Source organism: Quercus robur, chromosome 2, assembly GCF_932294415.1.
Source record: "Quercus robur chromosome 2, dhQueRobu3.1, whole genome shotgun sequence".
NCBI classification, from domain to species: Eukaryota; Viridiplantae; Streptophyta; class Magnoliopsida; order Fagales; family Fagaceae; genus Quercus; species Quercus robur.
Window position 1 is genome coordinate 48,826,470 of NC_065535.1, and position 26,072 is coordinate 48,852,541.

Consider the following 26,072-nt stretch of genomic DNA (forward strand, 5'->3'; position numbering starts at 1 on the left):
ATAATCTAACATCTTGAATTCATTACTGCGACCAGAAAGCAATTGTGTAGCCAAATATGTGGGCAGGCGAATTTGTTCTTTGAATTTGTGCCTAGTTATTTTGGCTATCTCAATGAATTCAATAGCTATGGTGCTTTCGAGTTTCTTGTTTTAATTCTAAGGAATCAAGATTGGGTTGACCAAACCAACATAATCAAAGCTTAAATCAAGCAGATAAGAGAAGTACTAGACCAAATGTTGTCATGGGTGCGTGGCACAGTTACCTCAAATCATCACCATCTGTTTTTTACTGATACAATTACTTACCATGCATCTCAATTCTTTTTAAGTTCTAAATCAAGATTAAACTCACATGATGATTGACCAAAATTTGATATTCACAGTTAGGAATGGCTGGTGCATTGGAAACTTTATGTGGTCAAACTTTTGGAGCAAAACAATATCATAAACTTGGAACCTATACTTGCTGTGCTATAATCTCTCTCACTTTGGTTTGTCTCCCAATATCTCTACTCTGGATGTTCATGGACAAGCTTCTAATATTTTTTGGACAAGATCCACAGATCTCACTTGCAGCCGGCAAGTACTGCATTTGGCTCATCCTTGCACTATTTGGCTATGGTATTCTTCAGTCACTGGTTTGCTACTTCTAGTCTCAAAGTCTGATCCTTCCAATTCTTATAAGCTCGTGTGCAATTCTTTGTTTGCATATACCTCTTTGTTGGGCTCTGGTATTTAAGTTGGAATTAGGAACTGAAGGTGCAGCATTGGCCATTGGTATATCATATTGGTTAAATGTGATCTTGCTTGGCTTTTACACGAGATATTCATCATCTTGTAAGGAAACTCAAATCCTATTTACCATGGATGCTTTCTTTTGCATTAAGGAATTCTTCCACTTTGCTGCCCCTTCTGCTGTAATGGTTTGGTAATTTTCCATTTTACTCAATGAAAAATTGGTGTTTGTTTATTACAATTTTTTTTTAATGTTACTAATATGGTCTTTTCTTGTCATTAATTGTAGTCTTGAATGGTGGTCTTTTGAGCTGCTTATAATATTCTTTAAGGGTTTTTACCAAATCCGCAACTTGAAACTTCAGTTCTTTCTATATTGTACTTTCTTTTTCAGTATTTTCAAGTATATTGATTATAGTATTCTTGATATGATTCTTCTAATTCAAGACATTCTTGGTGAACAGCCTTAATACCACCACTTTGCACTACTGTATTCCATATGGAATTGGTGCTGCTGCCAGGTTTGATGAAAATCTTGGTCTAAATCTGTCTTTTATATTATATATATATATATATATATATATATATTTGTACTTTGATGTACATCAATGTGAAGCTTTTGTATGTTATGTTAGTATTGAAGAGAATACATAAAACTGTTTTGTAGCACTCGGGTTTCAAATGAATTGGGAGCAGGAAATCGACATGGAGCCCAAGTCACTGTTGGTGCTGTTATGGTTCTTGTAGTCTTAAGGCAACTATAGTGAGCGTTGCTCTATTCTGTTGCCTTTATGTTTTGGGATATGCTTACAGCAATGAGCCAGAAGTTGTGGATTATGTTGCAAAAATGGTTCCTCTGCTCCGTCTCTCGATTAGTGTGGATATCTCTGGTCCTTCTCTTTCACTGCAAGAAAAGGTTATAGGTGTTGCCTCTCTTAGTCTTAGGACTAGTAAACTATGCATTACACCATCCTATCTTGTAAAACACTACTGTCTAAAGCTATGTGACCAAATTTGGTATTTTGAATTAATTACAACGATATTATTTATGTATTATCATATACTTTTTATTGGCATTCAAAACATTCTTGTTCTTTGTATCAGGGGTTGCAAGAGGCAGTGGATGGCTGCAAATCGGGGCCTATGTCAATCTGGGAGCATATTATCTAGTAGGAATTCCAGTAGCTTCCCTTTTGGGTTTTATTCTTCATTTAAATCTGTTTGAATCTGTTTCTCTTCCCTAGGTGACTTGGTTACAAGAAAGTGAAAAAAAGAGAGATTGAATTTTATTCCTCCCCCCCCCCCCCCCCCCTCTCCCACAAAATTTCTTGCAAACAGCTAGAAGTGTGAGTTAGAGAGTGTATTATGTGTGGAGTCGAAGGTCGTTCTGCTAAAAACTACTTCATTGAATTAGTTAAATTTTGTGGTTATTGCGGGCAACCAAGGTGAGAGAGAGAGTATCTGAGGGGCAAATTTCAGCTGATAATGGATTGGCAGTTGGCATAAGGAAGTAAATGATGCTACACCATTCTGAATTCCATCTTAGCTGACCTAGCTGAGAAAATTTTCCGTTGTTTGCGCTCAAGCTTTGTTCAATTTCGTTGTCAGAGAGACACAGATGGAGTTTTGGAGGAGTAATTGGTGGCTACAATCCCATTTAGTTTGGCGTTTAAATTATTGACGCCAATGTTTAAATAACAAGAAATTTTTCATCATAATATGCGTTAGAACTTAGAACCATGTATCATTAGTGCTATTCAAGTCTCAAATCTGAAAATGAATGCATATTTTATTGGACAAAGTTTGGCTCTAAACATGTTCAAAGTTTTGGGCTTCAATTACGGCAAAATTTGGTATTTAGACTGTTTTTAGAAATTTTTTTTTGTGAACAGTATGCGCGTCAAACTATTTAGTTAGTTGGACTGATTTTGGAACTTGAGTTTGGCAAACTCGAGTTCCGGCCCAAAATTCAAACTATAGTGGCGTTTGTCAAAAACGCCACTATATGTACCCTATAGTGGCGTTTTCTATAAACGCTGCTATAGGCACTAAAACAACGCTACTATAGTGTTTGCTTTCCAGCCCAAAGTCGAGTTTGACAAACTCGAGTTCCAAAATCAGTTCAACTAACTAAATAGTTTGACGCGCATACTATTCACAAAAAAAATTTCTAAAAACAGTCTAAATACCAAATTTTGCCTTCAATTACCATTAGGAAGATGAGATTAGTGGTTGTTATGTGCAATCAAGGCCGGCTTAATAACTTTGGAAGCTTTAGGCGAAAATTTTAAGTGGGGTATTTTTTATATTAAAATATTAATTAAATAATATTTATTAAAATTATTTTATTTAAAATATATTTTTCTTGTTTTTTGAGATGCAAAATTACTAATTGGTTATTGCAAATTTTCTAAAGCCGTTACTACTTTATACTTTAAAGTCTAAACCTGCACAAATAAAAATTAATTTATTACATTGTTCAATAAATCAGTATCATTATAATATAATTGAGTTGATATGATATACATCAAATTATTAGTTAGTGTGATAATTTATAATAATCCATAAAGTAAAAGCTTGCATAAAAGAAAAATTATTAATCTTCTGCAATTTAGTAGAGAATGAGGCATTTTTAATTCATTTTATTGAGTCATTGACCAATAAAAGGACTAAAAAAAAAAAAATATTTTTGTAATTAAAATATATAGATAAATATATTACATATATAATTTTTTTTTTATAAGTGAGGGCTTTCTTTTATTTGGGGGCCTTAAGCGATTGCATTAATTGCATCTATTGTTTAGCCGGTCTTGTGTGCAATGTACATGACTCATTTATCTCAACTAATCAAGTGAGTTATATTTATTACACATGACGAGTCACATGTCATCTTTCGATGGGTGGTTGGAGTGAACGGTTCCAAACATGTTTGAAACTAAATATTTTCTTTTTTATTCCAAAATGAATGCATTTCTAAAACCTGACCATAACATAAGTTTCACAGCCTTGGAACTTGCTTGAAGTTTCTCGAATGATTGGAGTGGACGTGGAGGGCATTTTATCGAACGATTAACACGCACAATACAAAGCAGTAAGATATAGACAACAAAATAAGACATAAAATGAACTTTATAAAAATAAATTATTGCATTGTCAATTCTGCCTACGAAAATATAAACTCCTGGTTTTCATAATTAAATAGCAATGAAATAAGAGGTTGCAAATATTGCACAATTTAATTGAAGTCATTTTGTTTTACCTTCTCAAAGAACACCAAGCAAAAATTGAAGTCAAGTGCATTAGCATGGTGTGCATGCCAAGATGGAGGACGAAATGGTGCGTTAGAAAGGTGGTAGTAGGAGAGATTTGTTATAGAGGCTGGATCAAAACTTAGGTATATATCTTTAATTATAGCAGTATATATACTAGGTTTCTCATTTAAATTTGTTTTTTTGAAATAAAAATTTCTCAATTAAATTTAAGTACATGTTAGCACTAACCCAAAAAATTGCAAAATCTAAAGAAGTATGATATTTTCCAAGAGAAATTAAATTAAATAAATTTCAATTATTATTATTATTATTGACGAAGCCAAATTTGTCAGTTGTCAAGTTCGTCCAGACGGAGCGTGACCAAATGACTTTGGGTTCCTACACAAGACTAGAAATGGGGTTTCTCTTGGGAAGGTCATTGGCGTGGTGCCAACCAATGAGCCTCTGATGGCAAAGTCAAGTACTGAGAGATGAAATGACAAAGAACTAATAATGTTATGATATGTGTGTGTACCTTTGTTTGAGGATTGATGTAATTTATATAGTTACTTGCTTTTCTAGCCGTTGGAGGTCTTCAATGGGAGCCTTAATGGCTTGGGTAACGCTTTTGGTGGTTTAATGTGGTGTTTTTAATATCTGTCCAATGATCATGCTAGCTTTATTCATCTGTTTAGTAATGGAAGGTGTATTAAATGCGTATTTATGGCTTGTTGATCGTCCAAAGGCCTCTTTGGATGATGGTATTTTCTTAGTTCATCAATTATTAGTATTTTGATGGTACAATTATTATTTTCAAATAATTAAAAAATCTAATGCACTGCATTTGAAGAGGTATACTTAAGTTTTATCCTAAGGTTATAAGATAATTGCACTAATTATTGTTTTATGAATAATATTTTAATTTAAGATTAACTAGAATGTTGGTTTCGTCATTTAAAGTTAATGTGATATTGTGATAGTAATTAGGGGACTAATTAGGGCGAACACTACAAATTTAATATATTAATTTTGATATGCTGAACCTGCAAACTATGTTCTTCCATACAAATTTATGTATTCTGGCTTTTGTGATGGTTTCTAGGGCCTCTGCTTCTACCCACTTTGTGAAATCGTTGATTGCTACAAGTAAGAATTTTACTTACTTTTTACCTTGGGCAAGGGACTCACTATGTCAATTCCCCATTGAGCAAATGGCCATTGTGATGTTATGGTCGTCATCTTCTCCCTAGGCACTCATTGGATGTTTCCATACCACTGGCATTTATCACACCTCCTAACAAACTCCTTTGCTTCTTTTTGCATCGTAGACTAAAAATAACCAGCCCTGATGATCTTCCCCACCAAAGACCTTGCTTTCAAGTGATCTCCACATATACCTTTGTGAACTTCTTCCATGATATATTTAGCTTCGTCCTGCTTAATGCATCTCAAGTAGGTCAATGAAAAGCCCCTTTTGTAGAGTACGTCGTTTAGGATTGTGAACCTAGTAGCTCACTTCTTAATCTTTCTTGCCTTGTCTGAATCTGATGGCAATTGTTCGTCTTTGAGGTATGATAGGATTGGGGTTATCCAGCTAGTGTTATCTTGTATTGAAAACGTGTGGAACTCTTTGATGCTAGGGGACTTCTGTATTTCTAGCATCAGATCTGGCAAGCTTGTTCTGTCTTCTGATGACTCATATCTTGCTACTTCATCTGCTTCTGAATTCTGACTTTGTGGGACTTGTATGAAATTCGCCTGCTCCAACTCACCAATTATTTGGTTTGTCAGCTTCAAGTACCTTTGTATCTTGCCTTTTTTTTTTTTTTTTTTTTTTTTTTTTTTGTGTGCATTGTATTCACCATTGATTCGCCTTATTACCAGCTTTGAATCTCTTTTCAATAGTACAATTCTGGCTCTTAAGGATTTTTGCCACCCTAAGCCTCGTTAGTATCACCTTGTACTCTGCTTCGTTATTGGTGACAAGGAATTGGAGCTGTACTCCATATTTCAGGATGTCTCCCTCCAAGGAAGTAATGACGACTCTTAACTCCGCCCATCTTTTGTACTAACGATCCATTCGTGTGAACCGTCCGTAGAGTTGATGTATCTTGCATATTCTCATCTTCTAGTAAAGTAAACTTAGCAATAAATTAGATAATACCTGGGCTTTTATCGCTATTCGAGGTTTGTACTCAATGTCAAACTGGCTTAGTTCAATAGCCTACTATACCATTTATCCTACTGCTTCTGGTTTGTTCAATGCCTTCTTGATTTATTGGTCCGTCATGACTAGAATTGGATTTGCTTGAAAGTATGGAGACAATTTTTGAGAAACAACGATCAGAGCAAAGGTGATCTTCTTTATGCATGGGTATTTTGCCTCTGTTCCTTGGAAAGCTTGGCTGACGTAATATATTGGGCGTTGAACTTTAGACTCCTCCCGAATGAATGCAGTGCTTACAACTGTGGCTGATATTGCTAGATACAAGAATAAGTCCTCGCCTTCTTTGGACGGACTCAAAAGTGGTGGGTTACTCAGATAACATTTTAACTTCTAGAATGTTGTTTCACAATCGTTTGTCCAGGCAGAAGCCTGCTTGAGAGTCTTGAAGAAGAGCAGACACTTGTTTGTTGCCTTAGAGAAGAACTTGTTGAGGGCTGCGACTCTTCTTGTTAGTTTCCGTACTTACTTGACGATTTTGGGTGATGACGTCTCTAGTATGGCCTTCACCTTTTCTGGGTTGGCTTCAATTCCTCGTTGTGACACCATGAAACCAAGGAACTTCCAGGAGGAAACTTTGAATGCGCACTTCTTCAGATTTAACTTCATCTTGTATTGCCTTAGTATTTCAAAAGTTTCCTTAAGGTCATCCAGATGGCTTCCTTCTTCTTTACTCTTGACATGCATATCATCAACATAAACCTCCATGTTCCTTCCAATCTGCTTGCTAAACATCTGGTTCACCAACCTCTGGTAAGTGGCTTCTGCATTTTTCAGCCCAAATGGCATGACTCTATAACAATAGAGTCCTTGATTGGTGATGAATGTTGTCTTCTCCTGATCCTCCTTTGACATCTGGATTTGGTTGTGACCTGAGAATGCGTCCATGAACATTAGGAGCTTATGTCCTGCCATTGAGTCAACGAGCTGGTCAATTCTTGGTAATGGGAAGCTGTCATTCGGGCAGGCACTGTTTAAGTCCGTGAAATCTATACACATTCTCCATTCTCCATTTGGCTTTTTCACCATGATGACATTGGCTAGTCTGGATAATAGACTTCTTGAATGAAATTGGCTACTAGCAATTTGTGTACTTCATCCATTATGGCTTTATTTCATCCGAGAGCAAAAACCCTTCTTCTTTGCTGGACTGGTTTTCTTTCGAGATTCACATTCAGGCAATGCTGAATAATATCATATGATATGCCAAGCATGTCTTCATAGCTCCAGACAAAGACGTTTAGATTCTCCTTTAGAAACTTGCCTATCTCTCCCTTCATCGAGGGATCGAGGCTCGTCCCTACTTTTGTTACCTTCGTTGACTCCCCTTCTACTAGTTCAATTGCTTCCAGTGCCTCTATTGTTTCTGAATTCTCCTCCTTGATCATCCACATATGGTTCTCCTTTAAGGCTAGTACTACCTGATAGCATTCACGAACTAAAACTTGGTCTCCCTTTATCAATCCTACCCCATGTTTTGTTGGAAATTTCCCATTCAGGCAGTATGTTCACGTTGCGGCTTTCCAACGGTTGAGTGTGGGTCATCCTATTTTCAAATTATAGGACGAGGATCAATCAACTACCAAAAAATTAAAGTTGTTTGGTTACATAGAGAGGATATGAGCCAGCTGTGACCATCAGCATTACTATTCCCTTCAGGTTTACTTTATCTTCGCTAAAATTGACGAGGTGAGATCTGAATGGACGAAGGTTTTTTGGATTTACTTACAGCTGTTGGAAAGCTGACAGGTAAATGATGTCAGTAGAGCTCCCGTTGTCTACCAGAACTCGTCTAGTGTTGAATCCTTCTATCATAAGCATGATAACCAGTGGGTCATCATGAGGTTGTTTCACTCCCCTTGCATCTTCCTCTGAAAAAACCATGTCCATGGTTTCTCTTCTTTTATGTTTCAATGGTGGTGCTGTGTGGATGCTATTGATCTGTCTTTGCTATGATTTCTTGAAGGACTTGAAAGATCCCCCTACTATTGGGCCTCCATTGATCATCTTTATTTCTCCTATGATGCTCTTTGGGGTTGTTTCACTCACCTAGCATCTTCCTCTGAAAAAACCATGTCCATGGTTTCTCTTCTTCTATGTTTCAACGGTGGTGCTGTGTGGATGTTGTTGACATGTCTTTGCTGTGACTTGTTGAGAGACTTGAAAGATCCCCCTACTGTTGGGCCTCCATTGATCATCTTTATTTCTCCTATGACGCTTTTTGGAAGATCCTTCTGTTTTTCTTCTTCTCTGGGCTTATCTTCTAATCTTGCCCGTTTTTCATGCTTGTACATCTTAGCGTATCTTTCTTCACCAATTTTTGTAACTTCCCTTTTTGGATCAGCTTTTCTATTTGTTCTTTTAAGATCCTACATTCGTTCGTGTAGTGTCCATGATCTTGGTGGAAATGACAATACTTCTTCTTATTACGAGTGCCGGGTGAAAAAAGTGGCTTTGACCATTTAAGTAGATGATCATCCTTAATATTCATCAAGATTTTGTCAACATGCATTACTAGGGGTGTGAAATTTACCGTCCTTCTAGTTTTATCGTTCTTCAGTTTGACGTTGTAATGGCTGGATGAATAGTCTCTTCTTTCCCTCTTTTTTTTCCTTTCGAGTATTCTTGAATGTTTCTCATTTTCTTTTTACGTGTCCCCCACTCTGATCGCTACTAAAGCATCCTCTGCGTTCATGTACTTCTGAGCTTTCAATCGCATCTTTGTCATTGATCTCAGAGGGCTCTTTGCAAGTGCGACCACAAACTCTTTGGACTTTAAACCGGCCTTGAAAGTAGTCAGTTGCACTTTGTCCTCAACTTCGTCCACCTCTAGTACTTCCCTGTTGAATTGCTTCACATACAATCTTAACGATTCCCCTTCTTCTTGCCTGATCGTGAGCAAGTGATCTGCTGGTCTCTTCTATCGTTGTCCATTGACAAAGTGGCGTACAAACAAATTGCTCAGCTGCTCAAAGTCGTCTATGGATGATTGAGCCAATTTGCTGAGCTGTACTTGTGTTGCTCCCTTAAGGGTCGTTGGGAAAGACTGGCATAAGATTTCGTTTGGGGTTTTCTGCAGGCTCAAGGTCATCTTGAAGGTGGTTATGTGATCCAATGGATCCTTAAAACCGTCATATGACTCAAGTTGAGGAAGGTAGAACTTCGGTGGTAAAGGGCACTCTAGGATCTTTGTTGCGAAAGGAGAATTAGTCCATTTCACCATTCCGTCCAAATTCTTAGTCGTCTTCTCCTTCATTGCATTTTTTAGTTCATCCATCTCCTTTCTAATGATTTTAAGAAGGTCATTACTCACCCCGTCAGATGGTTCCATCCTCCTTGAACCATCTCTCTTGTGGCTGTTCTTCAGGCCTTGGCCCTCATCTTCATTCTTATTGATTTCGATCATTGTTGGTGAACGATTTTCCTCTTTTTGCAGTTGCTGTCGTATCTCTTAATTCAGCCTGGTGAGTTCTTCTACATTGGCTGTGAGCGTTTGAATCTGCAAAGCCAATGCTGTTGAGTCTTGCGGTATGTTGGATTCCATCTAGATATTGAGAATGGTAGAGCTACGCTTTCAAACTAGAGTTCGAAAGTTGTTCCCCATAGATGGCACCAAACTGATGGAGCCAAATTCGTTAGTTGTCAGGTTCGTCTAGAAGAAGCGTGACCAAACGACTCTGGATTCCTGCATAAGACCAAAAATGGGGTTTCTCATTGGAAGGTCACCGGCGTGGTGCTAGCCAATGAGCCTTCGATGGCAAATCAAGTACTAAGAGATGAAATGACAAAAAACTGATAATGTTATGATATGTGTGTTTACCTTTGTTTGAGGTTTGATGTAGTTTATATAGTTTTGGAGGTCTTCAATGGGAGCCTTAATGGCTTGGGTAATGCTTCTGGTGGTTTAATGTGGTGCTTTTAATATCCGTCAAATGGTCATACTAGCCTTATTTGTCGGTTTAGTAACGGAAGGTCTATTAAATGCGTATTTATGGCTTGTTGATCGTCTAAAGGCCTCTCTAGACGATGGTATTTTTTTGGTTCATCAATTATTAGTATTTTGATGGTACAATTATTATTTTTAAATAATTAAAAAATATAATGTACTGCATTTGAAGAGGTATACTTAAGTTTTATCCTAAGGTTATAAGATAATTGCACTAATTATTGTTTTTATGAATAATATTTTAATTTAAGATTAACTAGAATGTTTGTTTCATTATTTAGAGTCAATGTGATACCGTGATAGTAATTAGGGGACTAATTAGGGTGAACACTACAAATTTAATATATTAATTTTGATATATGACTTTGCCAGTTTGCCCATCACCTAGCCTAGCCAATGTAATTATTTGCTAATTTTGATATTGATTTTGGACTTAAAAAAAAAAAAACTCTTTACAATTTAATTTAAAATTAGGAAGTGAATCATATAAATTTTTCATCATTCAAAATGATCATTGCAAATGATACTCATATTATCTTAAGGTAAATAAACGCAGACAACCCTTACAATACTTAATTTGAGCACTAGTTTTGCCGTTTTTCCTTAAAATAAAATTAAAAAAAAAAAAAAAAAAAAAGCACTAGCAGTCCACTTTTTCAGACCAACAGTCAATAACACGTCCAGCATTATTATTATTATTATTATTATTTTTTATAATAATTTCACGAAAACACTAAGACCATTTGCATCCGAGAATGTAAAAAAGTTCTATTTTACATCCTCAAAGTTTATTTTATCTATTTTACAATCTCATTTTACAACTCACCTATCATTTCAGTTTCTATTTTTACATACAACTTATTAAAATAATATAATCTACAACATTAAATAATATAAACAATTCATTCTCTCTTCTCTTCCCTTCTGGCTCTCTCTCCAATAAACCCACACAACCACTCTCCAGTTTCCACCAAAACTCAGTCACAAACACCAATTCTCCACCACTAAAATTATCCCAAAAAAAAAAAAAAAAAAAAAATTGCCACCACCCCACCACCACACCACCATAGTTAATCCCCATCCCAAAAATCAAACCCCATAGCAAAAAAACTCACCACTAAAACCCAACCACCATTCCCAACCCAATGATCACTGAAACCCATCCAAACAACCACCACCCCACCACCACCAACAACCACCAAAAAAAAAAAAAAAAACCCCAAAACAAAAGTAGCCACTGATCTACCATGGCAACAACCCCATGGTCGCCATCACTGCTACACCAGACACACACCACCACCACATCCAATTAAAAAAAAAATCCACAAATCCACCATCAACACCACCAGTAAACCCACCCAAAAAAAAAAAAAAAAAAAAAAAACCTAGCAGCTCACAGTCCTTATCATGCTACACCATACACACACCACCACCACCTCCAACCCACAAAAACCTACAAATTAACCATTAACACCATCGGTAAACCCACCACTAAATCCAAAAATCCACCATGAACCACAACAACAAAAAAAAAAAAAAAAAAAAAAAAAAAAAAACCCACTAGTGAGTAGAGAAACACCATGAACCACCAATAAATCCATATTCGTCGATTTCTTGGGGTGATATGGTGGTGGTCCGGTCTGGTGAGAAAAGTGGGTGAGGGAGGCAGAAGAATGTGAGAGAGAATGAAGGGTGAGGGAGGCAGAGAAAAGAGAGGGGGAGGCAGAGAAAAAAGAGAGAGGCGAGAGAGAATGAGGGTAAGGGAGGCAGATGGAGGTGGAGAGCAGAGAGGGTGATGGAGGTGGAGAGGATTGGGGCAGAAAAAGTGGGGAGCAAATTTGAGAGAGAGAGAGAGAGAGAGAGTTGGATGAGAGAGGAAATTAAATATGATATTTTAGTTTTACTCTCCAGCTACAGTAGGTTACATATACATCATCTGATTGTTCATAGTTGGTAAAATATTTCAAGTATACCTACTCAGATGAAGCTTACTTTAGGCTTGTTGGTGGCTAAAATAGCAACTGGGGGTGTTTTTACACCTCTTAATGCTAATGCTCATGCTCTAAGTCATAAGCATTTAATAGTAAGTAAAAAGATAAAATTAGTTATGGGCAGATGAGAACCAGTAACTTTTTATCACCAAAATTTTGTTGTAAAATTGTTGTGGCTGTACTGATTACTTGTGGTGTAACTGGTTCAAAAATAGATTAGGTTGGGCCAGCTCTCTCTCTCTCTCTCTCTCTCTCTCTCTATATATATATATATATATTCACACACACATTCAGCCAGCTATTGCCACCTCAAAAGATTATTCACATGGTTCACACGGCAAAGGGGCCCATGTTGATGTCACAATGGATAATCCAGATGATTAAGCTGACTTCCATTAAAAATTTAAAACTTATTTATTCATTTATAAATTTTGCTATGAAGCAAGAACTTCATTGAAATAATAAGGAAAATTATGGACCTGAATAACAAAAAAGGAAAATTATGGAATTATTGTGTTACACTGTGAGCAGGCTGATAAATTGTGCATAAACTTGGAAAAATGATGAGGAAGCTACAAGCATATTCCTTCTCAGTAATCATAGCATCTGACACCATAGATCATAAAAAAATTGGATAATGTAATTAATAAGTACTTTTTGCCGAAGTACCGTCAAGCAAACTACTAAATTGCAAGTTCCAATTAGTTTTTTCACACAAAATTGCTTTAGATTCATGGCCTAATTTTTGGATTTGGGAGAAGTTTGGCGTTGTAAACATCAATGATTACATGTACCGTACGTAGCACCTAAATTCAGCTACAATAATTTATAAAACATTTCTTCTCAAGATGCATCCCCATAGAGTAGCAATGACCACTTCCTCTTCAAAATTTGGCAAATTTGATTGCCTTTCAATTTACAATCGCACTATTAGAGATTGTGGTGTGTTTCACTTATCCTTCTTTAGAAAGGTCTGCGATGAATGTGCCTCCAGCACATTTTTTTCAACCTTTTTCCAAATGACCATCAAGGCATCAAGCCTACATGATTTGATGTTCCCTGTATCTGTCTTTGTCCTGGGTGTCAGGCCCTATAGCCCTGAAATGCCTCAGGACCTTTTCTTTTACTCTTGTACCTTGTTCATTGCTTTAATATAAATTCTACCATTTCAGTAAAAAAAAAATGACCCAAAAAAAAAAAAAAAAAAAGAGTGCAGAATATTTTCTAGCTTTTATATGTCCAGAGCTCTCAGATTTCATATATCAACCACGAATTATAGATGGCCAGAAAATCAATTTTGTAACGATCATAAGAAGATGTGATAGAACACAAAAATTTCATCCTACAAAAAAGGTCTGTGTGTTGAATACACAAAATTACAAACTTCTCACATCCATATATATAGGCACTGCAACAAGAGGTGAAAATTCCACACCTTGCACAACAAGACAAGAAAAGAGCATCTTATTTTTCCTTCTTAAAGAGAGCAAGCCAAAAAAAACACTACAAATTAAGCTTCTCTATCCTCATCCTTATGCAGCTAGCAGTCTCTCCTAGCTGATACAAACAAGCGCAAAGAGAACCAACTGTAGTGCGTGCGTGTTAGTAAAATAGTGTGCATGCTAGTAGGGTGGAGGAGGGCGGTACCAAGGTGGAGGAGGACGATAAGGGTCTAGAAATGGTGGTGGAGGTGGACCATGAGGTGGAGGATGGGGTGGTGCATAGGGTGGTGGGGGTGGTCCAGGTGGATGATGATGATGATGATGATGAGGTGGTGGTGGTGGCGGAGGATAAAATTCAGGACGTGGAGGAGGCGGTGGTGGACCGTATATGTGCGGTGGTGGTGGCGGATGTGGGCCCGGTGGTGGAGGTGGATGTCTATGAAAAGGCATAATTTTTTTTAGGAACCTCAGTTGCAAAGAAAGGTAGGAGCTAGGAGAGGTTCATGTTTGTTACGGAGACATAAGATAAGATCAAGAATTGGACTGGTTTATATAGAAAATTGTTGTGAAATTAATTTGGTGCAGGAGAAGTTTCTGGATAACATGAAATTTATTGACTGTTTTTTTGTTGTTGATAAAGATAAAATTTATTGACTGTTAGTTGTAAGACTGGTAGATGAAACTAGTTAGGCATAAACTTAAGCCCTAAGAATTAGCAGTCCAACAGTGGTGTGTCACCTGTTCCAAAAGAAATCTGCCCATTGGCCACATCTACATATGATCAATGTAGCATTCGCCCAGCACCTCAAAAGAGACTCACATGGTAATCTCAGGTCAGGTTATGCTAATGTGGTAAAATTTAATGCTTGGCAAAATTAAAAAAAAATGAACCAAACTATAGGACACAAGGTACAAGGTATAGTATCTAAGTTTTGCCCATAAATAAGTAGCTACCACATAATGTACAATAAATTTTTACCATACAAACTCAGTAACAACATTTCATTGTTTCTAATTCATTCTTCTTTACCATCCTAGATTATACTTCAAATTATACTTTATACCATAAACCTTCATAATGCATAGTTAGCACTCTAAACTATAACCTGTGTTATGCTTTACACCTAGCAGGAAATTTTGCCGTTACTTTGGATGGAAAACCAAAGTTTAAGGTGCAAAATGTGATTGAGAGTATAGTTTAGGGACAATTGGATCTTTTTATGTGGTATCATTCATGATAACGGTAGAATTGATCGGGGGTGTAAAGTGTAACACGGATTATAGTTTAAGGTGCTATGCATTTTGAGAGTGCAAAGTGTAATTAAAAGTGTAGTTTATGGTGATAAAGTTTAATTTCACTCATTCTTATTTAGCATGTATGATAAGTTGGACTATGTTTTAACATATAATAGAGTGATGCTAACTGCTAAGGTTGCATTTGGCATAGCTTAAAAAACCAGCTTTTTTACTATTTCGATTTTTTTACTATTATTTATAGGTCTCATTGCACTTTTTGGTACTATTTATAAGTTTCACTGTACTGTTTCAGCTAAATAAGTTATTCCCAAACAAACTCAAAAAATACTAAGTACTAATAATATTAAAGATTTTACAATTTATTTCTTATATTAATGTGTTAACTTTTGAATGTAAAACGAAAATGCCATTATTATCTTTCTGCTGCACAGGTGTGGACAAAATAAGAAATGACCGGGGAGGGGGTGCATGTACGTTCTTTGATTGGGTGTTTGATATTGTACAAACAAATACAGATCCTGATATTGAGATTTTTCTCACTACGCCATGGCTAATAGGAAAAATAGAATGAGACAAGATTTGGCAATGCCAAGTTGTTACAAAATAAGATATGTTAAAAACCAATAAGTTTGTCAATGGAGTTTATGGAACAAACTTGCCCATTGTTATCTTATGTAACCCAATCCAAGAAATATTACATTGAAGGCCCACACATAGGAAACTTTTCAAGGTTAGCTTGGCAGGCAACTACACAAGGTTTTTTTTTTTTTTTTTTTTTTTTTTTTTTTTTTTTGTACGATTAAGTTGGTTTTATTAAATGATTTCTTGGCTTGAGATTGCACTTTTGAAACACAACCTTCCGATTTATTTTGTTCAGATGTGAAAATTAGTCTTTGTTAGGACATATGTAAATCATGTTAGGAACATATATCAATATAAAATTAGCTAATCTTTTAATAAAATGCAGTTTGTTTGTAATTGGATAAATCTAAGATGTGTTTAATTTTTCAAGGAACAAGGTTTTAAGTCCAAGTGTTAAAGCCATGTAAGTCTGTTCAAGAAATAAGTAAAGAAGCGCTGGATTTTAAAGCTCGACAGATAGTATCTATTGAGGTTTAAAAGGCAGTTTAGCCTGATGCTTGATAGATACCTTATCTATCGGGATTTAAAAAAAATCAGTTTGTCAAATTTGATTTCACTCCAATCCGTGTATAGATGTTTGGGTTTTCTTTTCTTACAACCCTAAAGATATATAAGGATTGTTTTAAGGGCCGTCACAACTGATGTACCTTAATGCAAAAGTTTTTCATGAGCATATTGTGAACCAGAGACATATGCCTTAGTTCATCTTTCTCTTGAAGAAGCTGCTGCGTTTATACGCCGTAGGGTTTTGTAACCAAGGAGCTTCATGATCTTAATCGTGTTGATGAACTGAAGAACTTTGTAGCCAACATCCTTCTTAAGTTGGTGTGTAAGCCGCGTATTGGGAGCCGCGCATCGAATTGTTTAGTCATGTACTGGGAGCTGTGCATTGAAAGGAAAGATTATCACTATAGAACAAGTTCAGTTGGGTATTGGGGTAAGGGTTCAACTGTAGGTTAGTATAAGGTACTGGAATTTCTTTACTTGTAACTGCTTGTTGTGATAATAGTGGATTCTCGGGAATGGTGACCTTAAAATCACCCAGTGGGGTTTTTGCTATGTAGGTTTTCCCCATTCGTAACAAATTACCATATCAATTTATTTTCTGCTGCATATTAACTTAGTTGGTGATTTGTTTGTGCTACCACGCTTATTGTATGTTAATTGAATTAATTAATTAACTTGACTAATTAATTGGTTAATTCATCACAAGGGGTCAATTCATTGCAATTCTTTTCTCATTTTCTCCAATTTCTCTTGATAGAAACTCTCTCCTCTCTTTCCCAATCACCTAAACTAAACCTCTTCTCTTACCCCACTTGATCTTCAGCCTAAATCAAGTTTTCTTCAGCTGGTATGATCCTTTTTCTCTATTCTATCATGCATTTCATATTTTCTGACCTAAGTTTTGGGTTTCTGAAAAGTTTTTGGGGTTTTTCAAGTTTAATGAGGTTTTTGTGAAATTTTTGGGACGGGATTTTTTGTTTAAATGATTTTAAATCATCATGCATTGCATCACATGTGCATTTTAACAATGATTCATGCATTTTAGATGTGTGCTTAATATGTTGAAATGTTTTGTGCTGGTAGGTTTAGATTGGGCTGAGCCCATGATGCTTTTAATGTTGTATATCACATGCTCATGCATTTTTCATGCATACATACCTTCATTTCTTTTATATTCTTATATTGAACTATTTGGTGCTTTTCTGTTTGTCCATTTTCTCTCTCTCTTTCTTTTGTTAGTTGGTCTATGGCACCTAAACGAAAATCCATTTTGTCCCAGAACCCTCTTTGTTTCAAGGCATCTTCTTCTTCTTCCCCCTTTGATTCTACTCCATCTCAAGTCTAATTCCGTGATGATAAAGCTTTTCGGAGAACTTCTCACGACGAGGTATTCATTCGAAACACCAAGTCATTCTATCGGACTTTTCCGATACTGACCTTCCCACTATCATCTACAGTAGGGGTTGTGAGTCACTGTGTGGCTTCTTGGTCACTTTTCCCTCCGTGATTATACAGGAGTTTTACTCCAATATGCATGGATTCGATTATTCAGTATCTCATTTTGTCACTCGCGTTCGAGGTATGCGCATTGTAGTCACTTCGGATATTGTATTTGAGATGCTACATGTTCCTAGGGTAACGCATCTTAACTACCCTGGCTACGATCGTCTTAAGACTGTGTGCAAAGACGAACTCTTATCTCTTTTCTGTGAGACACCTTTTTCTTGGGATGGCCATCAAAACACCCCTTGCTCGGGCTTTGCAAATGGTTCGAGGTTCCTTAGCATGGTGATGACATTTGTTCTCCATCCATTGTCTCACTATAACTCTATCACAGAGTTTCATGCACGATTTTTGTTATCCCTTCTTGAGGGACTCGCTATTGATTTTCCTTCTTACTTCATTCTAACCCTTATAGATGTTTATAAGGATACGGTGACCTGTGATAAGCTCATTTTTTCTTTCGGCTATCACTCGGATTCTTCGCCATATTTATGTCTCCTAATTTTTTGGTTATGTATGCCATAGACGCTACTACTATCAGACAGAGTGAGGTTTAGCTTCGATCGAAGCAGCCACGAACAGAGACAGCGACTCCTCCAGCTCCTTCCACATCCGCTTCTTCTTTATCGGTAGGGGGTGTGACCCTCGAGGCGGTCATGGTGCAGCTATAGCACATGGATGCTCGCCTTGACACACTCAGTGATAAGTTGTGTCAGGTGAACACTTATGTTGGCCGTATCGCTCGACGACAGGCTAGCCTTGGTGGCTTCGTAGAGTCTCCCTCTCCTTCTCCTTCTCTAGAGGCATTTGAGGACAAGGACGATGATGGTGACTCTGATGACGATGATGATGATGAGGATGAGGATGCTAGCTCTTCCGGTGATGATGAGATGACTGCTTGAGTTACTTAGCCTTTGTCATTCGTGACAAAAAAGGGGAGTAGTTTTGGGATGAGAGTAATCATGTATTTAGGGGGAGAGTTAGCATAGGAGATTTTTGTTAGGGGGAATGTTTTTTTTTTTTTTTTTTTTTTTTTTTTTTTTTTTTGAGGGATGTAGTGAGGACTTAAGTATTTTTTTTTTCTTTTCTTCTTTTATAGATTCATTGTTCTTACATTGTGATAGTAAACCTTGTACTTATGATGTTATATATATATATGATGAGGTTGTTAGTACAGTTCTTTCACCTATCTCTACAAGTATTGTTTCTCTTCTCTGTTTATGCATATGCTTCTTATATATTGTATGTAATTTTTTATTTTTGTTTCACATTAAGACGCCATGATGAGTTTTGTTTAAAGTGTTTCAGAAATACAAATTATCAAAGTCTCTCTTGCCATGAACTCTCTTCTAGCAAAATTTTTCAAGAGTTTGTGTTAGGATAGATTTTATTGTATTCAACAAGTGAGTATGAGTTGAGTGATTTATGACTTCTCTCATATGTTCATTTGTTTGTTGTGGTTTTGTCACGGATTACCAAAGAGGGAGATTGTTAGGACATATGTGAATCATGTTAGGAACATATATCAATATAGAATTGGCTAATCCTTTGACAAAATGCAGTCTACTTGTAATTGGGTAGATATAAGATGTGTTTAATGCTTCAAGGAACAAGGTTTCAAGTCCAAGTGTTAAACCCAAGCAAGTTTGTTCAAGAAACAAGTGAAGAAGCGTTGGATTTTAAAGCTCGACAGCTATCTCGACAGATAGCATCTATCGAGATTTAAAAGGCAGTTTAGCCCGATGCTCGATAGCTGCTCGATAGATACCTTATCTATTGAGATTTAAGAAAATCAGTTTTTCAGATCTAATTTCACTCCAATCCTTGTATAGATATTTGGGCTTTCTTTTCTCATAACCCTAAATATATATAAGGATTGTTTTAAGAGCCGTCACAGTTGATGCACCTTAATGCAAAAGATTTTCATGAGCATATTGTGAATTAGACACATAAGCAGCTTCGTGATCTTAATCGTGTTAATGAACTGAAGAACTTTGTAGCCAACATCCTTCTCAAGTTGGTGTGTAAGCCGCGTACTGGGATCCGCGCATCGAATTGGTTAATTACATACTGGGAACCGTGCATTGAAAAGAGAGATTGTCACTACAGAACAAGTCCAATTAAGTATTGGGGTAACGGTTCAACTGTAAGTTGGTATAAAGTACTGGGATTCCTTTACTTGTAACCGCTTGTTGTGATAATAGTAGATTCTCGAGAGTGGTGACCTTAAAATCACCCGGTGTGATTTTTGCTGTGTAGGTTTTCCCCATTCGTAAAAAAATTACCATGTCAATTTATTTTCCGCTGCATATTAACTTAGTTGGTGATTTGTTTGTGCTACTATGCTTATCGCGTGTTAATTGAATTAATTAATTAACTTGGCTAATTAATTGGTCAATTCATCACAAGGGATTAATAAATTCTTGGCCTATCAATCTCCACATATCTTTATCCATATATTTTTTTGGACAAGATTTCTTTCCAAACTATTTTGAATAAATAACTGATGTAAGTTATTTCTAGCAAGATCTATAGATTTAAGTACATGTACATTGCACAATTGGAAGTTTTGTAAGTTGTTATGCTCTATAACTATCTTCATATTGGATTTCATTAATTGGCTAGACCAGGAGAGTTTTTTTTTTTTTTTTTTTTTTTTTTTTTTGTCTCTTAAGATACATTTGGTACACTATAATGATTATTACAAGGGAATAAGAATAAGTATTACAAGGAATTCATTAAGTTAGAATATAATAAGTATTACTATTCATTAGTTTGGTGACCATTTAGGAATAGAATCCTGAATATGCATCCATAATTTAGTAGAGTACAAAAAAAAGGTGTTATTAAATCATTTTTAAGTCAAATTTCTTAAAATACACTTATTTTAGGGTATTCAAAATAGAGCTAATAATTAACAAGGAAAAATTATTTTCTTTCCTTTTGAAGATGTGGCAACTAATGGTTTTTTAGAAATTTTTTTTATTATTTTTTTTTAAAGTTATTACATAAGTTAAAAGAATAGATATTCAGTACTTTTGATAAGGAATAATTATTCCTCATTTTGAAGAATAGATATTCATAAAGAATAACTATTCATTGTAATAAAAACATAACCAAACAACCGAATAGTTATGCCATAAGAATATCTATTACATTACAATATTTATTACAATCTACCAAATATGCCTTTAAGGATTTCTATTCATATTCACATCTTGTCTTTGTGTATGTGCATTATGATTTATTATTCTGTTGTGTTGTTATTGTGCTTGCAATTTAAATTGAATTAGTTAATCACTTGGTTAAGTTAATTTGGATTAAAATTAGTAGTAAGCCATTTTAAGGATCTAAATGTGAACTTTCATGTTCAAACCCTCAAAGAGATTTTCACGTCAGAGTTTTCTTTCATAACCATATTGTTGTGTTCAATATTTTTCGTTCTATTTAATGCAATATTGGTTATATGCAATGCTGTTAATCAAAATCCAATCCAAGAGCAAAATCGATTATGTAATGTAATAAAACTTAACAAAAATTATAGCCCTCAGAATGTTTGGATTTGAGTTTAGAAGATTAAGATTAGTTTTAAAAATGTAGATAAAACTAGGTGACTACACAAGATAAAACACATTCATCTAACCACCCAAGTAATAGCTCAATGGTTTAACTATTTAAGACCGTGGAAATGAATTTCTATATGACCCCCGTTTCAGTATTATTGGCACAAAATATATATATATTTTTTAAAATTTAAATTTCTAGTTTCTATAATTCCAAGAGAGCCCTTTGATATCATATATATATATATATATATATATATCGATTGTACCATAGATGACAACAATACTCAATAATTTCCCCTAACATAGTTTACAATTTTCATTGTATTGTACTCAGAGCAAGTCTTTCTCCAAATCTAAAAAAAAAAAAAAAAGAGGTGCTCGATTGAAATCCCATTTTAACTAAGGATTCATGCGGTTCCAACAAAAGAAGAACAAGGAATGGAAAGCACTCCTTCCAACTCTTATGACCTAAAGAATGCTAATTTTAAAAAGGCAAAAATGTAAAATTGACCTTCTAACTTTCAGTTTTTTTCATTTCAATCCTCTAACTTTCAATTTTTGTCATTTTAGTTCTTTAACTTTCAAATTTTGTTAACGTAGGACTCCGTTAAAACTCAGTTATGAGCTGCAATTAATTATATCAAAACGACATCGTTTTGGCTTTTTTTTTTTTTTTTTTTTTTAAATAAAATTTGGAATTTAAAGAAAAAAATCTGTAAAAAATAAGAAAAAAAGAAAAAAAACCCAAACCCAAAAACTAAATGAATAAACATAATAGCAAATCAATCAATCAATCAACCTGCAGATGAAAAGAAAGGTAAGATGAAGATGAAGATGATGATAATTACCTTAGAAGAAGAAGAAGAAGAGTCGAAGGAAAGGGAGGCAGAATGGACGGAGAGATCGGCGGCATTGAGGAAGATGAAGGTGGTATCGGTGACGATGTGGAGGTGGATGGCGACGGAGTTGGCGAAGTTGCAAGTGGTGACTATTATGCTTATTCGTTTAGGCTTTCTTCTAGTATAAGTGCTTTTGTTTAAAAGAAATCTTGATCTGTCCTTTTTTTTTTTATTTATTTTTATTTTTTTTATAGATTTTTTTTTCTTTAAATTCCAAAATTTATTAAAAAAAAAAGAAGAAGCCAAAACGATGTCGTTTTGGCTTAATTAATGGCATCCCCTAACTGAGTTCTATCGGAGTCCTATATTGACAAAAATTGAAAATTAAAAAACTGAAATGACAAAACTGAAAGTTAGAGGACTGAAATGAAAAAGACTGAAAGTTAGAAGATCAGTTTTGCATTTTTGCCTTTTAAAAATGAGTGATTGGCTCTTACTGCCCACTACCTAATAATTTTCCATATATATCATGCCTAAATGATAAATAAAGATACTGAAGACTATTAATTTATAAAAAAGGAAGACAATTATTCCATCCAACAATAAAGATTACATGCTGGTAGTCTTGTAGGCCATACTGACAAACATAAAGAACAAGTGAGAATAGATAGAATGGTAAATTTATTTTATATCCTCTATGACGTGTTACAATATATATGCATATTGAAGTAATGCTAAATCGCTAATAAGGATGTGGAGGGTGAGGGTGATGGTGAGGGTGAGGTCCAGGTGGTGGAGGACCTGGCGGTCCTGGTGGAGGAGGACCTGGCGGTCCTGGTGGTGGTGGGGGATGAGCAAATGGAGGTGGTGGACCGTGTGGACCTGGTGGACCTGGTGGTGGTGGGGGATGAGCGAATGGAGGTGGTGGACCGTGTGGACCTGGTGGTGGTGGATGATGAGCAAATCCAGGAGGTGGTGGCCCTGGCGGTCCTGGTGGAGGTGGCGGCGCAAAAGGATCCGGTGGTGGTGGACCTGGTGGTGGAGGGTGCCTGTGGTGACTCATTCTCTTGAAGCTCCTACACAAACGTGACAGAAAGATTTGGGTGGAGTTTGGTGTGAAGGGCAGGATTGGATTATAAAGTAATTTATGGAACGTGGAAGGTTGTAGAAATGGTCTCAGACACAGACCAGTAGTTGGAGATTAGACTTGTGGTTGGAAAACACTTCTGCTAAGCATGCTACATTATGAATTTTGTGGTATATCCAAACGTGTGATTTTCCATTAGGTAGATGTGCTATGAAGTGGAGATACAAATCCTTCCATGCCAAGTAATCTATTATTTTTGCCACATGTTTTGTGATGAGACCCAACATGTGGACATCCTGTTTTGAATGAATTCAATATCTTAATAACAAGTTTTTTTTTTTTTTTTTTTTTTTTTTTTTCAACAGATTCTTACTTGTGAAGGAATTGAGAAATCCATCATCAAGTAAATACGTCTCTATTAAGTTGGTCGGCATAACCCATGGAAATGACTGGTTTGTGAAGTTGGATTGCAAGGGCAAAAATGACCCATTACCATCAATTTTTAAAATAATTTGCCCAGAAACACTGTTTCCAAACTATATAGGTATATACCACCTTTTTAGGTACTCGAGCTTGCCAAGCTCGAGTACCATGTTTTTTTAATCCACTGTCGCCCATATTCAAGGAGCCCTATAGTGGCGTTTTTCAGCCCTATAGTGACGTTTTCGGGCCCTATAGCGGCGTTTTTAAGCCCCCATACCAGGTTAAGGGGCCCTATAGTGACGTTTTCGGGCCCTATAGCGGCGTTTTCCTACAAATTTTTTTTTATAAATCCCCATAACAGGTTCAAGGGGCCCTATAGTGGCGTTTTTAAGCCCTATAGTGACCTTTTTGGGCCCTATAGCGGCGTTTTCCTGCAAAATTTTTTTGTAAGTCCCCATAACAGGTTCAAGGGGCCCTATAGTGGCGTTTTTTTGGCCCGAAAACGTCACTATAGGGCTTAAAAACGCCACTATAGGGCTCCTTGAATATGGGGCGATAGTAGATTAAAAAAACATGGTACTCGAGCTTGCCAAGCTCGAGTACCTAAAAAAGTGGTATATTGCTATATAGTTTGGAAACAGTGTTTCTGGGCAAATTATTTTGAAAATTGATGGTAATGGGCTATTTTTGCCGATTGCAAGAGTTAAATAGTACGAACTAAGCAAATCATGAAGGCCCAAGATGTGGTAGGCCCAATCCTACTGGCAAAGACCAAAATTGCAACCATCAATACAGTGCCTAATATAGTTGGTTTGTTAGAGCATCCAAATTAGTGGGTGTAAAAATGTGTATGATATAAAAGATGTCAAAATTTACACAAATTTTCTTCAAAACTACCTACATTAGTGGGTGTAAAAATGTGTATATTTGCACACTTGTTATAGTAACTATGTAAATATACACGGTTACTATAGCTATGTATAACAATATTTTATTATTTTTTTTCTCTTTCACCATTCATATTCTCTCTCTTTCCCAACGGACGCAGTAACCGTGTATATTTACATAGTTACTATAAGAAACACAGCATCCCAACGAACACAACAACCAGCAAAAGAAGAATAAAAGAAGAGGAGGAGAAACACCCAACCACCAACCCAGTGCCACCCAACCCCCACCACTGCAGCCCATTTTAACGGTTGATAATCCATCACAAAATTGACCCAAAATCAACAGAAAATCAAACTAAACAATTAGAAAATCCAACTCAAAATCAAGCCAAACCCACCAGATCTGCTGTCGTTGTTGCCACCGGATCTGCCTTGATGTTGCCGCCTCAGATCTGCCTTGTTGTTGCCCAAATCTGCTTGCTTCCACGTTCGGATTTTCTACCATGTGTGACTTTTGGGTTTGATATATGAGAGAGGAAGAGAGTTCAGAGAGTATCAGACCTTTGGTTTGAGACATAAGAGAGAGAGAGAGAGGTTAAGATGAAAAAGATATTAAAAAGATAGATATTAATAAAACAATAATAAAAAATATTATTTATATAAAAAAGATTGTAAAATAGATGAACTAATGTGGGTGTTTTGAAAAAATGGTAGTGTAAAATAGAAAAAAATAGGTTCTTAGTGTAAAAATTTGGCCGGACTGATGCAATTGCTCTTAAAGATGCTAAGCATGGTCAATCTTTTTCTATAATTTGCTTGCCCAACTCACCAAAAATTCTTGGGCTACTGATTTCCAATTAAGTAGTTTCCTTGCACAAAGTAACATTTATACAAGTGAGACTCTTTTAGGTATTAAATCTCTTCTTTTCTTATAAGTATGTGTTTGGCATTAGCTTAAGGGTTAAGAAGTGTTTTAGTGAAAAATATAATGATTTATAAGAAATGAGTCAACTAATACTATATGAAAATTATTAATACAATTTCTCATTTAACCTTTTTAGTTTTATGATAAATAAGTTCTTAACATTATGATTTTTGGCTTTTAATTAGATATTATTCTATCATATAAGAGTATATAAATCTCAATAAGAAATGGTAATAAAAATTTGAAAATTTAAAAACTTTCACTTATGCAAAAATTTGAATAAATAATAATTAGACACTTGTACTATCTATATAATATACTTATAGGCTTATAGCCTTATTCGCATTTATGAGATCACTTTTGCTTCATTAAAAATTCAAACATCTTAAATATTATAATTTAAAAGATCTAGCACTTTTAAGGTATATATGCTTTTGTTCTTTATATTTAGAGTTTTTTTTTTTTTTTTTTTTTTTTTTTTTTTTTTTTTCATTTTAACCCTTTACATTTTAAAATTTTCATTTTAGCCCTTCATGTTTGAATTCATTTTCATATTGACATTTTATGTTTCAAAATTTTCATTTTCATGTTTGATTTAGTATTTTGTTTGACATTTTTTATTTCAAAATTTTCATTTTTATGAAGGATCAAAATGAACATAAAAGGCCAAATAAAAAACCAAATCAAACATGAAGCCAAAAAAAATAAATAAAATATAAAGAGCCAAAATAAAAAGAACCCCAAACTTATGTATTAAATGTGCACTTTAACCTCCTCTTTAATTAACCAAGCTGACTTGCTATCTGAAATGATTTGATTTTGTGAACTCCCATGGCCTACAAAT

At 35.5% G+C, this 26,072-nt stretch overlaps 1 pseudogene; it reads left to right on the forward strand.

Annotated features, from left to right (window-relative positions):
* The first annotated feature begins 488 nt into the window (after positions 1-488).
* LOC126699815 (protein DETOXIFICATION 12-like) lies at positions 489-1,979 on the forward strand (annotated as a pseudogene).
* The last annotated feature ends 24,093 nt before the right edge of the window (positions 1,980-26,072 follow it).